Source organism: Papio anubis, chromosome 5 (assembly GCF_008728515.1).
Source record: "Papio anubis isolate 15944 chromosome 5, Panubis1.0, whole genome shotgun sequence".
NCBI lineage: Eukaryota > Metazoa > Chordata > Mammalia > Primates > Cercopithecidae > Papio > Papio anubis.
The window spans coordinates 128,869,447-128,886,852 of NC_044980.1; the positions used below are offsets into that span (position 1 = coordinate 128,869,447).

The 17,406-nt window shown below is 39.7% G+C and overlaps 1 protein-coding gene across 7 annotated transcripts in view; it reads left to right on the forward strand.

Annotated features, from left to right (window-relative positions):
* The first annotated feature begins 2,811 nt into the window (after positions 1-2,811).
* The window catches only part of SMAD5 (SMAD family member 5), a 49,756-nt gene continuing 35,161 nt past the window's right edge, over positions 2,812-17,406 (forward strand). For 2 of the 7 annotated variants that reach the window (XR_002522748.2, XR_002522747.2), the window contains exon 1: positions 2,812-2,940. The gene's annotated coding sequence lies outside the window, so the exon portion shown is untranslated. Of the gene's footprint in view, positions 2,941-3,054; positions 3,075-3,766; positions 3,935-14,529; positions 17,153-17,406 lie in introns of those variants that run through there. The other 5 variants (XM_009209141.4, XM_017959898.3, XM_009209143.4 and 2 more) reach the window with 5 other exon arrangements.

Here is a 17,406-nt window from a genome sequence, read left to right on the forward strand (position 1 = left end):
AAAATTCAAAGGAAAGGATTATTTGTTCCATAAACATCAACCCAACCCAAGAAAAACTATTTGGGATTTAAATCAGGGTTTCTCAACCATAGCAAAACTGACATTTTGGGTTGACTAATTTTTGGTAGAAGGAGGCTGTCCTGTGCATTGTAGGGTGTTCAGGAGTGTCTCTGGCCTCCACTCCCTAGTGCTAGTAGCACCGCCCTCCTAGTTATGACAACCAAGAACATCTTCAAACATTGCCAAATGTCTCCTGGGGGTGCAGTCACCCCTGGTTGAGAATTATAGGCCTAAATTGTACAGAAATGGGTTTCTCTACAAGTAAAGTAAAATTGAGTATTGGAGTTGCTTTTATCTGGTCTTCTCGATCAGGTGAATGGCTGAACGAAAAAAGCAATTTGTCTATTTTGATGCCCCACTGACTATGTCAATCTGTTCAGATCACACTGTTCTACATTTGTTCTTAGATCCCATTTGATTGCCAAAAACAGGGACTTCCTTACTTCATTCTTATGGTTCTGGGATGCCTATTCATTTGCTATTTTATAATGTTTTTGACTATATAGATATTTAGTGATCCCTCTGATTTTCTATAGCCTTTGAGGTCTAGGTAATTTCTTAGACCTTCAGAAGGCTGCTGGTTTGGTACTAAAATTTCCAGTCCTCCCTTCTATGTTATCTCTTCCAACTTTAGACCTAAACTGAGCTCAAACAGCAATTTGGAGAGGTTGGAGTCTCTGGTTGATTTGATCAGTATGTGGACACATAACTTAGGAAGCAAAACTGTTGGCTGTGAGATTACATATGTGATTATGAAAAGGAATCTCGTAATCACAAATTCTTCTGACATATGTATAGTGACTGCAAAACAGCAAATAATTTGTTTTGGGAAGGATTTTACTGGCTGTTTGAAGTGAGGAGTATCTCTACCATACAAAATATTTAAACCAAATTGTTATGTCCTATAATGTTCAACAAAGCACTCTGCAAACATCAGTTCTGGAAAAAAAAAAAGTATCCTCCAAGGCAGGATTATATGCACTTCTGGGAGTTGTAAACCCATGCAGGCTCCAGAAATATTTGCCTTCCAAGGGCTGGAAACTTCTGAATTAACAACAAATAATCAGTGAGTGTGACAAAGAGTTAAAGTACACAGACTTTACTTTCTCAAAGTTTATGATGTAGTAAAGAAGTTTAAGATGGAGACCTGAAATTGCAAACTGGTGGCCAGTAGGCTAAATCGGGACCATGGATTTGTTTTGTTTGGCTTGCATGTAGCTGGCCTCCAGAATGTCTAACAGACTGAGAGGAAGGGGGCGGGTGGGGGGGGGGAGGTGTGGAGGGAAGGAGACAGGCAAAGAGAGAGAAAAATAGAAAGAAGTTGCTAAACAGATATAATTGAGATTTTTGCATAAAAATATAAATTTCCAGCTTTGCTTGAAAAATCAGAATATCTGCCAACACTGGGCCCCTATTCCCACATTTCCCTATGGTAACGGTTGGTTGGAATGAAATAGCAGTGACCCCTTTGGTCTCTGGAACTAGACACTAGCTCTCTGGTCTCTTCCCCCACTTCCCCTTCACTCTTTTACTAGGCCTCTGTCACCATTTGAGATGGCCACCCCTAATGCAGAGACTTCTGGAACATTTATTTAGTTTCTTCTCCATTTAAATAAACTTCTAGAGCCTGGAGCAAAATAGCAGCTGAGGCATTTGTGTGTCAGATGAGATGACCCTGGCTCAGGCCATGGAGGTGGCAATTGAGGTGTGAGAAATGGTCAGATTTAGGATATATTTTGAAGAAAGAGTTAGTAGAATTTCCTGATGGATTGGATTAGGGTGTGAAAGAGGATTCCAAAATGACTCCGATTATGATTTTTACTTATTTTAAAAAGAAAACCTATACTAGAACATTGGAGAGCCAGTATTGACCTTTTAAAATAAAAACAAAAATATTCAAAAGCTTTTTCTTACTAGCACTCTTCAAAGCGGGTTTGCTATGTGGTACCAATATTATATTCTGGGAAATGCTGACAGTTTTGGAAATTTGGAGGAAAAAGCATTGAGAAGAGCTCCAATTACTAAGAAAAGAGAGTCCAGGAGACGGGGTGGTGTATATAAGCCTATGGATTGCATCTCTGCACCTCAGTGGCCCCATCTGTCCAGGGGCTGGGTCCCCACGGGATCTCCCTCCTCACAAGGAGCTGGAGAGGGAATGTGTCTTGAACAACTGGGGTTGCAATCCAGTGTATGGACAGTCCCACTCCTGGAACTCCAGGGTGGGCACTCGCTCCATTTCCATAGGCCCGCAAGGGTTCCAGGATTGCCCCGTGGGAGGGGTTTCAGTGCTGCATCTAGTAAGAAGCTGTAAGATGCTCAGAAACATGTTTTGAAGCTACTTTGCGCAAAAAGAAGATTCTTCATTCAGATTTGTATTACAAATCAATAAAAGTAGCTAAGTAGTATCTGAAGATGTTTTTGTTTACACTTTATATGTGACAGAAAATCTTCAGTTGTCTGTATCAACGACTATTATTTAATTTTATTACAATGTATGCTGATTTGGTTAGTGGAAGCTACTAGCGCCTACTGTGGTGGTGGTGGGAGCTATCTGACTCCCATTCCCAGGCCTGGCCATCGATGCGAAGGCCTCCAGCTGATCGGAAGTCGGCGCTGGCCGGCGCGGAGCCAGGCGCGCAGGCTTCTTTCAGCCGCTCTGGCAAAGTACCCCTCCCTCCGTCCCGCAGCGGTCACTCCACCTCTGGCGCGCATGCGCCGACCCCAGCGGGCGTCCTCCCGGGCTCCCTTTCCCTCCCTCCCTCATCCGGGTCCTGGGCGAGCGGGCGCCGTGCGCGTGTCCCGCGGCCGAGCTGCTAATAAAGTTGCAGCGAGGAGAAGCGCAGCGACGGCGTTGGGAGAGCGCGCCCAGCCGGCCCGTGAGTGAGTGAGGGTCCCCGGCACGCGCGGGCGAGCGGAACCAGGGGCTGCGGGCTCTTCCCCGGCGGACTCGGGCCGAGGCGGGGGCGTTCGGCCGCGCACGGAACGGAAACGATCCGGGGCCTGTCGGGCGGGAGGTAGGCCGAGTCCTGGCCTGCCGGGGTCCCGGCTGGCGGACACGGTGCGGCCCAGCGGCTGCGGAGGCCTCGCCGGCTGGCCGGGGCGTCCTGAGGCGGGGCCGGGGCTGGCCCTTGTCCCAGCCCCGCCGTTACCGCCCAGACTTTGGAGGGAGGCGTCTGGGACGCCTTGGAGGGGACCCCTTGACCCCGCTCTGTCCTGGGGAGCGGTTTCCTTTCCTAACTCGTCTGATGTACCACCCTCGATACACACCCCTGATAGGACTGCGGTTCTCGGCCGGACAGCCTAGGCTGCTGCACTGCGAAGTTGTCCAGTGGCTCGATGAATCCGTCCTGCTGTCGCTTTGTGTTTCAAAGATAAGGATCCGCGCTTATCGGTGGGAATTACACTCTGGGCAGTTGTGACCGGCTACTGCAATCAGCTGGTGGTTAGACCTGGTTTCCGCCACTTGCCATGTCAGTTTGCACCACTGCAAGGATTTCTTCTACTTCATGTAAACTCTGTGCTGCAAAGAATATGCCAAAGCAGCGTCTTTTTGCCTTCATCATATTCAGCCGCTGGCCGGGTCCTATACTTTAATATCAGGGCTTAAATTAATATTCCAGTCTCTTCCCCTCCCCTTTTCCCCTCTCCCCCTTTCAGCTGCTGTTACTACGTGGAGTTTGGAGCCTAAGCTTTGAAAACTCCCATGTGGCGCGCCCGTCTTAATTCTGAGCATGCTCAGTAGGCAAAACAGATTTTTGGTTGCAGAACTCGGGCGAGGATAGTCGGGGTATTTGGACGTTTGCCGGCTTCCTAACAGAATGTTCCGATTCTGGTGGTGATGGCATTGGAGAATGGAGCTTAGGCTGGTCTGTAGGTGAGGAATGGCTGAACACCCTGAGCCAGATCTTTATCTTGATTGTAAAGACAATGTTTCCTGACCAGCTGGAGCTTTGGGGGGGGGGGGGGGGGGGGGGGGGGGAAGAAGCAATTTTGGCTGCTTGTGCATTTAAATGGGTGTGGTGCTAAGTATATCTTGTTTACCTTATCTTTCTGTGGAAAAGTTTTGATGTCTAGGTTTGTCACATCATGCCTGTTGCCTAGCACTACCAAAAGAGTTCTTATCTAGCAGCAAAGATTGGATAGGTGGAGGTCGTGGCTTGGCCTCAGAAGTTGAGAGGAAAGGATATTTGGGTTGCGTTTTTTAAAATTCGTATTTAAAACTAGAGTACTTGAATTTCCGCAGAATACCTGAATTGCCCAGAGTGAATTCGTTTTTAATTTTAATTTGAAAGGCAAAAGTTTGAAAACCTTAGTCCCAGTAGGTTTAGTAACCTTCCAAATAACTTACAATTTCTGCTAGATGCCAGTGCAGTAGTGTCCGTTGTGGGGAAAACAGTACCTACACTCAGTGTGACAGTTTCACATTTATTGATCCAAATATCATTATGAAATTAGTGTTCCAAATTCCATAAGGAGCTATCTGCAGATGTGTAACAAATTATTTTAATCTTTTATTCCTTTGGTAACTATTAATATTTTTTTCTCTACGGTGAAAATTGTAAAAATACAAAACTTAGAAGAGACAATTTAACAAAACTTAATCTTCATAAAGGTTGTAGATATTGTGTTTAGATTTATAAAGTTTAATTTTGATGATTATTTGTATGATTGTTCTTATTCATCTTCCTTTCCTTCCCTCTCCACATTGCTGCTCCCTCAGTCTTTTGTACATTGCTGCTGTTAATTTACCCATGTACCTTTGTTAAAAATACCTCATTCATCATTTTGTGCATTCCTTTCAGATCATAGCCGAAATAAGCAAGAAAAGTTAGATTAACCTTCTCAACTGACTTTTCTCTAAGGTTTTAAAGGCATCCACATGATATGGTCTAGTTAAAAGGAGGAAGAGAGCAGCAAACTGGAAAAAAAGAATAAAATATTTTCGTAGGTTCTGTACAGATCTGGTAGTATTATCTGCGTGTCTGGTTCACTGTGGTAGGCGCCACAGAAATGGGTAGATTGATAATGTGTTGCATTTCTTTCCCCTCTGGCAAAGTCAGCTATTAATTTCAGTGGGAGACAGTGGCAGAATGTTGTTACTAATGAGGTTTGAATCAGATTGTTGTTTACTGTTGGTTATGTAACATGTTGCTGGGAGTATTATTAAAAGTTGCATTCTGTAGCAAAGTAGAGGCAAGTAAATTCTGCTTACCCTCTTCACTGGGTTTTAATTCTTGGCTGAACCTGAAGGCACATTAGACTACAACCATAATTATACCTGGGCAGCCTGTCTGTTTCCTGTTTTCATCATGAACCCAAACATTATGATTTGCAATGATGATCTTTTTTGTCCTTTGCATTGAACGGAGGCAGTGTGTTTTCTCCCTCTACTGAAAACAGATTTGTAACTTGGTCAAATTAAAGATTTTAGTGTTTTGAAAACTAGGCAGTAAAATACCAGTTTTTCTTTTCTTAATACAGTAACTTAAATTGAAATACCATCTAAAAAAATCTATTTCATATATATTCTTTGTATTTGTAAATTTTAATATTGCTAGTACTTTGTAGAGTTAAGGAAACTTTTTGTTTATGACATATCAGTGTTTATTATTACCAGATGTATATGTTGGTCTAGGCAATGAGCCACACATCTGGGTGAATTTCAGAGCTGACTTGAGTACACTTGATGATATAGGTGTCTATTCTCTTGATTTATCAGTCTTCTCTATTTTTATTTCTAGAGGGTCTATGTTCCTTGTATCTGTCTGTCTCTCTCTGTGTACACTAAGCACAAAGAAGAAGGCAAATAGTTTATTTCTTCAGGTGTTATAAGCAGCTTATATCCTATGGTTTGCCAGTCTACTCATAAGGTCAAAGACATTGAGTAAGATTCCCTTTTATAAGGGATACTAGTAGCCTGAGGAATGATTCTTATCTCTACCAGTCTGGATATTCTAGAGAAAAGAATACCTGGGAAGGTAGGGCCCAAGGAAGCTGGGGTGCAATATAGGGTGCTTTCCCATCAAAACAGATGATGAAGGACCCCTGGAAGCTGACCCGTGTCTTCCCCCTGCCCGACAGAGTCTTGCTCTGTCACCCAGGCTGGAGTCCAGAGGTGTGATCTTGGCTCACCACAACCTCTGCCTTCTGGATTGGAGCAATTTTCCTGCCTCAGCCTCCCAAGTAGCTGGGATTACAGGTGCCCGCCACCACTCACGGCTAATTTTTGTATTTTTAGTAGAGACGGGGTTTCACCATGTTGGCCAGGCTGGTCTTGAATTTCTAACATACTTTGTTTTTTCCAATTCTGAAGTTGATAGAATGATAGTCATTGGAATTTGCAGTTCGTTGGTGTTGTCACACACCATTTACCTGCAACCAGAACTCTGAATCTGAGAAGTACGTTTACTAAATGGGAGGTCAAGATTTAGAACTCTTTTGGAAGAATTGTTAAAAACTAGATTGTTGTTAAGACTAATCTCATAGGCCACTTTCATATTCTAACAGCCTTTGTTGTTTTCCAACTTGGAAAGATGGGGTAATTACAGCGTTCTTAGGTTTTTCATAAATTATCAGCTAGTTCTGGGCTATTTATTTGAGAGTGTCTCTCTCTGTAGCCCAGGCTGGGGTTCAGTAATGTGGTCTTGACTCACTGCAATCCCGCCTCCCGGGTTCAAGCGATTCTCCTGCCTCAGCCTCCGGAGTAGCTGGGATTATGGGCACCCACCACCACATCCAGCTAATTTTTTATATTTTTAGTAGAGATGGGGTTTCACCATGTTGGCCTGGCTGGTCTCGAACTTCTGACCTCAAGTGATCTGCCCGCCATGGCCTCCCAAAGTGCTGGGATTACAGATATGAGCCACTGTGCCTGACTGGACTCTTTATTTACTTTTGATTTTTTTTTTTTTTTTTTGCCTTGGGCAGCTAGGTGGGGAAGTTTTTGGCCCAATTCTAGTAGAGTGGTGTTTTCAGTGACTTTTCTTTCTCCTTTTACTGTATCCTAACTTGGTTGAGATGATATTTTGCAAGAAAGAGTTCTTTATTAAGTCAGTTCTGTATGTGCAATACTGTAATTGTAATTCACTTTTGGAAGCTAGTTATTAACATACATTTTGTAAGTGGGTTTTGCTCTTGAATTTTTTGGGATCCCCCCCTCATCTCTTCCTATAGCATATATGTAATTTATAGGCTGGTACTCTATAGAAGTTTGAAAATGACTTGACCTATTAAGATTTTAGCAGGGTTTTTTTTTCTTTCGATATCCATATATGTTGTTTTGTTATACTGAAAATAATATTTAAAAACTAGTGTCCCATTCCCACCTTTTCTCTGAGCATAGCAACTGGAGTCTTGGGAGAAGGCTTACATTTTTCAAATTTAACTATGATCTCAGAATATGGCTGGTGTTTTCAAGGCAAGTTTTGTTTTGTTCAGTTTTGTTTTCATGATGTGTTAGGATCTGCCTAGGATCCTATCTGGTAGGCTGTATAACTTGAGATCTAGTTATTCTGGTTTGTGTGTTCCCAGGAAGAGGGAGTTCTGCAAAAATATTTAAAAGCCAGTCTTCTTCTATTCTTAGTCACATCTTCTGCCCACTTGTCTACTGTACTCATTGACCATTTCTTATTCTTTGCAGTTGAAAGTGTAAGTTAAGTGAATGGTGACACTAGAGCTGAAAATGTAGCCAGAGCCATGTTTATTCCCTTTTCTTCTAAGCAGGGAACTAGAACTCTGGGTGCACATGAGCTATCTGGAGAACATCTTCATAATGCACTGTAATATATGTCGTGTACACAGGTTAGCTCTTTGTGCTCCACAGACACATTTTACAGTCATGATTTGGTATCTGCACTTGATGGTTTTATAATTTAAAGGAAATCGCTACAAAGATTGACCAGCTCTGTGTCTGTTCCTGTGCCTACACGCCTGTACAAGCATACTCAAACACATCTGGTAGCAATGTAGGAAATCTTGCAGGCTCTGTGAGGGTGAGTGATACATTTAGATCAGGCTCTGTTTAATTAGGGGACTTAGGGGAGCAGGTGAAGCTTAAAGAATGATTAAAAACTGGGAAACAAAAGTCTGGCTGTGGGAGATAATAAAGTAGAGAATTCTGTGGGCACAGAGAGAATAGGCAAGAAGATTATGCACTGAGAAGTATTGGGAATCATGAGTTCAGCTCCTGAAGGGCTTTGAAATCTGCTATGAGAAGTTCTGATGTCTTTGGAAATCGTGAGCCACAGTTGAGGAAAGTGGTGATTTAAATGTTTCTCTGTGAAAATAATTTTGGTGCCCATGTAATTGTATCCTGTCTTTCTTGTAGATGTTCCTGTAAAGAATAGGATTTCTGAATCTAGAAGAGCTGTGAGCAGACATGCTTTTGGTTTCCTTTTCCTCTCTGTGTGCAGTTGTGAATGTGGCTTACAAGTTTTATAGCAGTTGTATACCTGAATCTAGGGATGGTTTGACAGCGGTGGTGGTGGTGGTGATCTACTTGCTGACACTTGGTGAATACTATTGATAATTAGAACCACAAGGGTAAGAGATTTTTACAGCTTTACCCCCACATCCCCCCTGCCCCCAAAAGTTACCCTTAGGTTGTATGTATGCAAGTGTCTTTCTTCCATTGCAGGGGATCTTGAGCACCTTGGTTCCCAAGCCTGCTGTGTGGTCCGAGATTCTTGTTAAAAATGTGGGCGATAAGGCCCTTCTGCCAAGCCTAGTGAATCTGAATTTTGAGGGCTGGTTCTAAGGAATTCGTTTATTTAAAAACCCATGTCCAATTCTTTTGTATAGGTTTGAATTAGAATACGATGGGTTGCAACCCATATGGACATTTATTTCATGGGATGATGTGCTCAGGAGATTTTTGGCCAATAGTGTTGAGGAAAATTTGGGGAATTGGTTTGCTTGTCTTTTTATTTCAGATTGAAGCAGTCATAGAGATGTTGGAGCAGAAAGTGAAGGAGTTGTTTCTGTGAATTTACTTTAGAAATCTGGATATGAGCTCTGTGTGTGTGTGTGTGTGTGTGTCTTTATGTATGTATGTGTGTCTGTATGTATGTGTGTCTCGGGGAAGGTATTGAAGTCAGTTTGTGTGTGTGTTTATTATGAAAGTTGGTCAGTATGTAGTACTTCCATGACCTGAGGTAAGAACAGGACCTTTGGGTTATTGATTTAACATGAATTCATTTGAAATAGAAGCCTTGTGAAGCTTAGCAACATTTTATTGTATGGTTAATGTGTATAAAACTTAACCCTGAATCTTCCTTTAGCTTTCTTATCTGCATTTTCCAAATCAGTTGATGTCAAACCTCATTCTTCCAATTGTCCAGACTGATACCTTGGAATCATTGTTAACTCCTTTGTTCTCACACACCCCATAATCTCCTTCATCAGGAAGCTTACTGTCTTTCATATGTCTGCTGCTCACCACCCCACTGCTATCACCCTGGTCTAAGCCATCGTCATCTTTCCTCCCTCCCCTAGATTACTGCATCTCTGAGCTGGTCTCTCTGCTTTTATCATTGCTGTCCATCTCTCCTCCTGCTTATTCTCAACATACCAGCCAGGGTTTATTTGTTTATTTATTTTGAGACAGTCTTGCGCTGTCACCCAGGCTGCAGTGCAGTGGCGTGATCTTGGCTCACTGCTACCTTGACCTCCTGGGCTCAAGTGATCCTCCCACCTCAGCCTCCCAAGTAGCTGGGGATCACAGGCATGTGCCACTGCACCTGGCTAATTTTTAAATTAATTTTAATTTTTTTTTTTTTTTGTAGAGACGGAGTTTTACTATGTTGCCCAGGCTAGGCTCAAACCCCTGAGCTCAAGTGATATTCCTGCCTCGGCCTTCCAAAGTACTGGGATTACAGGCGTGAGCCACCATGCCTGGCCCAGGATAACTGGTTTTTTTTTTTTTTTTTTTGAGACAAAGTCTTGCTCTGTTGGCCAGGCTAGAGTGCAGTGGCTCACTGCAACCTCTGCCTACTGGGCTCAAGCAATTCTCCTTCCTCAGCCTCCCAAGTAGCTGCGATTACAGGCGTGTGCCACCACACCCGGCTAATTTTTGTATTTTTTGTAGAGATGGGGTTTCACCATGTTGGCCAGGCTGGTCTTGAACTCCTGACCTCAGGTAATCTGCCCACCTCGGCCCAGGATAATTCTTTAATAATGTAAGTCGAGAACTATCATGTCTGTTCTCAGAGCTCTCCACTGAGTCCTCAGTTTCGTTAGACTACTGTAAAAGCTAAAGCCTTTATATCCAGCATGGCCATTCTGGCTCTCTGGTACCTCTTTGACCCCACTCCTTACCTTTTCCCCCTTGTACACTGTATTCTCAGGCTATACTGGTCTTCTAGCTCCTTAAGTATGCCAGACATGCTCCTACCTTAGGATCTTTGCATTGCCTGTTGCCTTTACCTGTAATGGTTTTCCCCCAGATTACGTGCCTGTTGGCTCACTCTTTTATATCCTTAAAATTTCAACTCAGTTGGCACTTTCTTGGTGAGACCCAGCCCAGCCACCCTGTTTAAAATTACACCTTTCCTCCAGGACTTCTTGCCCACTTTCCCCTGTTTTAATTTTTCTCTATAGCACTTTTCACCTAACAAACATACCGTTTACTATATCTCGTTGGCCTCCTCCTGCTGGAATATAAGCTAAACGAGGACAAGTGTTTTGGTCCCTTTTATTAACTTCTATATTCCTAGTTCCTAAAATGCTACCTTAATAAATACTCTTTTGGATGAATGACTTGAATGAATTTAACAAGTTATTGTAATGTATGCGGTACTGTTTTTTAAAGATTGTATTCTAGTATGAGAGACAGAAATAAAGTTAATGAACAAATTATTGTGAATCAGTTAATACTGTGATAAAATGAACATAGTATTGGATTAGAGATTAGGGAAAATCTACTTTATATAGGATTACAGGGTGATCAGGGAAGGTATCTGGGATGAGACCTAAAGCTGAGACTTAAATAATGATAGAGCTAAAAGTTAGTGGCCAGGGATTAAGAAAAGTGGTATAAGCAGAAAATGGCATTTGTAGTATCTGAGGTTCAAAAGACGTTCCAGTGTAGGAAGATAAATGCTTTTGAAGAATGAATTCTTACTAATATTTATTGGGAGCAGGAATAATGCTTCTGGAGTTTCATTTCATTGTTTTGAGGAGCAACAACTCATTTGTAGTAAGAGGACACACTGTGAAAAGTGCTAGATACCTGGATTACATGCCCTTCCTTTGTCTCTCTGTATTTCTGTAATAACTTGAGTGTATCTCATTGTGCTTACATATAGGGGTATAGTTTGGTGTCTGTCGTGCTACGTTATTCTGTGAAGGGAGATTCTATCCTGTTTGCATTTTTGCTATTCCCACTGTTCACTCACATAGTACCGTTGTATGGGACTTAGAAAAAGGCCTTCTCATTTATTTATTTCGTCACCCCTGCCCGGTCCTGATAAACCCCCGCATGTCCTACAGTGTCTGCTAGATAGTAGGTGCTCAATAAGTGTTTGATGATTCATGGCTATTATAGCTGTTGAGTCAGTTAATGCACATGTTCTTAAAGAAGTAGGTGTACTTTATGATAATCATTTCTGTATTTCTGTTGATATACCTAGAGTCCTATAGTTACGGAAGTATTTGTACCTAGTTTCTGATTTGATTTTTCTTAGTTTCAGCCTCCAAGTTTGTATAACCCCAAGTATATTAGAGCAAATTGTTTTGAAGCATGAATGACTCATGATAATGTGAATCCTCTCTTTAGTAAGGGTTCATAATATGGCTGAGGTATAGCTGCACTTTAGTTTTGAAACCTGTTTTTCCTCTGACTCTACAAGAAATAGGTTTACTTTAAAAAATATAGAATTGGATGAAGCAGAAAGTGAAAAGTACACCTAACCCCACCACCAGAGCTAATATCACATCCCCTTTCTTTCATTAAACAAATATTTATTGAGCATATGTATCACTAGGCTTACAATGATGAGTGAAAACAGATACAGCTCTTCTTGTGGAATTTACATTCTTGTGGGGACAGACTGGAAAGGTAAATGTGAAAACATAGGTGTGGTAAGTGCTACAAAGTAGCAGTATGTGATGCAGTAAGCATATAAGAGGGGGACTTCTTGTCAGGACGGTTTGGGAAGACTTCCCCAAAGAAGGGATACTTGAGCTGAAAGAGAGGTGAGGTGTGTGTGTGTTTTGTAATGTGATAGGTTCTTTTGTAATTCATGAGATACCATAATTTTATAAGGTTTTCATTTATGGCTGAGGTACCACTGCATCTCTTTTGATTTACTAGTGACATTCTGTGTTGTTCAATCAGCGGTTGCAGTTTTTCAGAAGAATCAGGGAACCTCACATACATAGGAATTTCTAAATATTATTACCTTGGTTTTCTTTCTAGCTTTGAGGTCATTTCTCTAAGAAATGACAAAATACATCAATAAAAGGGTATTATTAAGTCAAGTCTTCGTAAACCAAAGGTATACTATGAAAGGCCAAGATAATAGCAGATAATGGGTTCATAGCTGTTAAGTCCATCCAGTTTCTAGTATAAGAAGTAGCATATATTCCTGTCTGTTTAATTATTGGCTCTCTGTGCTTGGTGTACATTTTTTTAAACTCAATTTTAATGCCCTATTTCTGTTGGCTATCATATGGAAATAAATCTAGGATAAAACTAAGTGATAGGTTAAATGGCATATGAAACTCTTTATAGCACTTGTTCTTTTTTCCATTACTCTCTAAGATCTTACAGAGATTACGGGTAGTGTCTTTTAAGCCTGAGTTCCTAGCATGGAGTATTCCTGACATAACACTAGTGGGCACCCAATAAATTTTGAATAAATCAAATATCTCCTCTGTCTAACATCACAGTTCATCTCTCCAATTAATATGATCCTCAAAATCTACGTATTTATTCCTTTTTTCCTTGAGCTTTTCTCTTCTTCCACTTTCCAGTTATACTGTTCTTTCTGTTCCATGTATGTACTCTAAATACCTCATAAACCAGAGGTATACTATGACAGGCCAAGATAATAGCAGATAATGGGTTCATTATCTGAGTCTGAAAGTGTTTGATCATTCAGATTTAATTCCATTCATTCATACGGCAGTTTTGATGAAAATTGACTGTCTGACCTAACACAAATTGTCCTGTGGGTTTCCTAATGGGATTTTAGATTTAGATTTTGGGGGATTCTCTGGTTTTCAAGCTAGAAGTGGGAATTTCCCTGAAAGGTTTCATGGACACTGTTCAGTTTAGTTTGTGTTTTTCTTTTATGATGCTCATGGTTAGCCCGTTCTGAATTATTGTAACAAGGCTTGGCTTTTAAAGAAAAGGCTGTTTGACACTTAACATTCTGAAAGTTTGGTTTAATACGGCCCTAGTAAGAGCAAAAAAGAGAAAGCAGAATTTGTCTTCTATCCCTGATTATATTATTGAAATAAGACTAACATTTATAAACAACTGTTTTACAATAGGTTTCTATGGAGGTTTATTGCAAAAGAAAATAGCCTGATGATTTAAGTTCTTTGAAGCCTATTGACTTTTTGGTTTTCTTAGTAACTAAATATATTACCTTTTTATATCTTTAGATATATATTAATATGTCTTACTATATTGGTACATATTAATATATATTATTCCCACTGGTGTACTTTAGGATAGGTATGTTAGGTGACTCAAGATGAGGATTACAGAGGTGCAAATAGAATCTGCTCAAAAGCCAGATTGTCCAGGGCATTATTTCACCTATGTGGACTGTCAGATGCGTCTTCCCTTGACTTACTAGGGAACTCAGAAGTAAGCATGCCCTGGAGCACCTGAAAGTGCCAAGGATACAAATCATGTATTCTATGCTAATTGGGTTCTTTTTGAGACAGAAGAAAAATTTCATTTTCTTTAGGTAATTTGTCAAGTTTCTCCAAAAGCAACACTGAGGAATATAGGAGAAGCTATGAGAAATATAGAAAGAGAAAAGAAAAAAAAAAGAGTTAAAAGAATGAGAACAAAGGAAGGGGGTTGAATGACAGATACTGGTGGCAAGTGATGGGGAACATCAGAAAGGACTTTGAGAGAGGAAAAAAGAAAAAGCCACCGTATTTCTTCTAAGATGTACTTTTGTTTTTTCACCTCATAACATAACAGTAACTGTCGTACAGTTAATGGCATCTGAGTATTGCTTTTGGCCAGGTGGCAGTTTTGATCTAGTTGTCATTGTACAGGTGTAGCTCTGACTTGCTGTTTCTGTTGCTGTCATTTCAGTCTCAGTGTGGACATTGTTTTAACTTCTCGTGTTGAGTAATTGCCACTTAAAATATTTTCTTAGTTGTTGTTTTCACATCTTCATTTGCATGCTCTAGGAACACCAAACAGGCACCAGTATCAAAATTTGCAGGATGGTTGTCAGTGGCTTGAAAGACAGTCCTGGAGCAATGTCAGAACATTCTTTATACTTACATTGTTGATGGCAGAAGGTTGATACTGTGAAGAAAAATTTTAAGTGATAAGAAAGCATTATGCTGTTTAATTTGCAGCTTTTTCTTCCTTCAGGGTTCATAAAATAATGCAGACTCTTAAAGTACATGACTGTATGTTTGTTGAAATAAAGGAGTCCAACCATTTATTTAAAGTCCTCAGCCTGATAGTGACAATGTTCATGATTATTACAACAATAATAACTACATTTGCCCTTTATTGAGTATGCACTGTGTACTGAGTTAAGTGTTTCTCACTTAATTCTCAGAACCTTTTAGGGCTATGGTATTCACGATACAAAATAGGAAGAAATGGAGATTTTGGGTGTAAGTGCTAGATCCAGAATTTGAACCCAAGTTTATTAGGCTTCAAATGAGGTGCTGTAGCTCCTTATCCTGGTAAATAAAATATTACTTTGTGAAAGACATAGAAGTTTTTATGCTTAAGATAAAATTGTCTCCCTTCATCCTTCTCCCCAGAAGGTCATATCCTGACTTCCTTTTAGCAGCCTTTACATCTTTAGGTCAGCTCCATTCTCCACTGTGCATCGTAGATAGATATGGGCAAATTTCAGTTGTTCTATTAATTTGTAACTATTTAGAGTTAGTCTGGATCTGATTTATATTTCAACTGTTTATTATCTAGCTTAGTGCCTTGCCTTTTATAGGCACTCAGTAAATATGTGTTGTATAAATAAGGATATAATAAGTGGGAGCTTAAGTTTAGCACTGGTTACTATATATATTTGTGCCTCAGTAGACTCTGAAAGCATTTAGAAAAGGAGTATAGAGGACCAAAATTTAGCTGTCCAGTAATCTGTAATGTGTAAAGACTGTAGTTGCTAAATACAGTCTTTTGGGGTTTTTCTCTATTATTGGAATAAGTGTAGAGATGATGTAGAAGTGGGGTGTTAGACACATAGCTGATTTAAATTGAAGATGGGTGTTCTCAGTGTTTCTAAATTTGTTTTATTTAGTGAAAGGCAAAGGGGGCATGAAAAATTAAATCAACTTTTCAGAAAAGAGACTCATAAAATTTTCAGAGGTATTGCAGCTTCACTTGTGGCTCGTGTAGCATGTGCTAATATATGCAAATCAGAGTGTATTTTATTTTTTGTATACATAATGAGAAATTTTTTCATAACTGAGTACTTATGTGAGGATACTAAAGTAAATCTATTGCTGTAACCCAAGCTGTCTGATTGTTTTATTTCTAATTGTGGACCAAGGTGTTATTTTGAATATGGTATAGTCTGCAGAAAAGACTATAGGACAAAATGCATCCATTATATGGGTACTATAAAGAAGTTTTAATCTCAGTTTAGCAATTTTACTTTTACTATAGGTGGTTTAGTTCCTTCAGAAACCTAGGTGTTAAATATTAAGAAAATACATGAGTGAAATATGATTGCACCATTAAAGAGCATTTAAAAAAATCTATATATTGGGGTGAGGGAAGAGCAAATGCTTGTGGTGTTAAATGGAAAATGCAGAATACCAAGTAGTATCATGGTATATCCTGTTATGGGCAGTTGTGGGCAAGACTATATATATGCAGAGGAAACAAATATAAGCATACCATATGTTAATGGTATGATTATAGGTGAGTATACTTAGGAAAAATATTTTTTAAGGAAAAACATTTTTTAAAAAGTGGTGCATTTTCTCATCATTTCTGAGATCATTGTGTTCTAGTGATAAGTGTGCTAAAAATGTCCTAATGATAATTAGAAAGGCTTTGGAGTAAGACCACCATAAAAAAATATGTATTTTTATGCAGTGGTAGTAAGCATATAGATAAGCCTTTCATTCCTGCTGATTGACCTAGCACAAACCTGGAAAGGTTGGGTTAAAGTTGATAGGTTGATGACATACATTAAGTGGTATAAAAATAAGTTTGAAAATGCACAAATTAAGCTGGATTATTCTTGATCTCTTAAACTGTACAATCTTATGATAATATTGAACAATTTTAATGTTTTGGAGAAGTCAAAGGAATATGGAGAACAATTAGAGACCTTTAAGGGAAGAAAATTCCTTGGCAGGCGGCTTTCTTTTTAGGAGGCAGTGTGTACAGTGGTTAGGAATATAGATTCTGCAGCTGGACTGCCAGGGTTCAATTCTCAGCTCTGTTTCTTGCTATCTGTATAATTAAGCAAGTTGCATTTAATTTCCCTTTGCCTGTTTTCTCACCTGTAAAATGAGAATAATGGAATTTACTTTATATGGCTGTTTTGAAATTTAATGATTTTTGGTTTCTAAATGTAAAGTCCTTAACAGTACTTGGCATAGTGAGTGCTCAATAAATGTTAGTGGTTTATTATTATTATTACCATTATCAAGGGAATATTATGATTCCTTTGCTTAAGCAATAGATTTTGTTTTAGAAAGCAAGCTGTTGAAATTATTGAAGTACCTGTTGCTATATTCTAAGAAAGTAAAATGTACAGACATCTGCCTCTGTAAGTAGCCTTTTAAGATCATTCATGCCCCTCTGTTTCTTTAGGCGGTAACAATGCAGCCCATGTTTTATGCCTTCTATAGAGAATTTCATTTAAAATGAAACCACTGAAAATTGTAGACCACCATTTTATACTAAATGGTGAGTAAAAGGTCTGATTTTATCTTGAAGAATGAAACTAAAATTCTAGGAAAACATTAGCTTATAGTAACTGTAAACATGCATAAATTGTTATAATGAACAAATAATGGATCAAGTGTGAATGGATAAACAATTTTTCCCACAAAATAATTCAGTATCATGATATGACAGTCTTTAATTTGACATTTGTGGCATTAGCTTTAAGTTGTTTTTTTGCAAAAATATAAAAATGTATATACATTTTTCCAAGGACC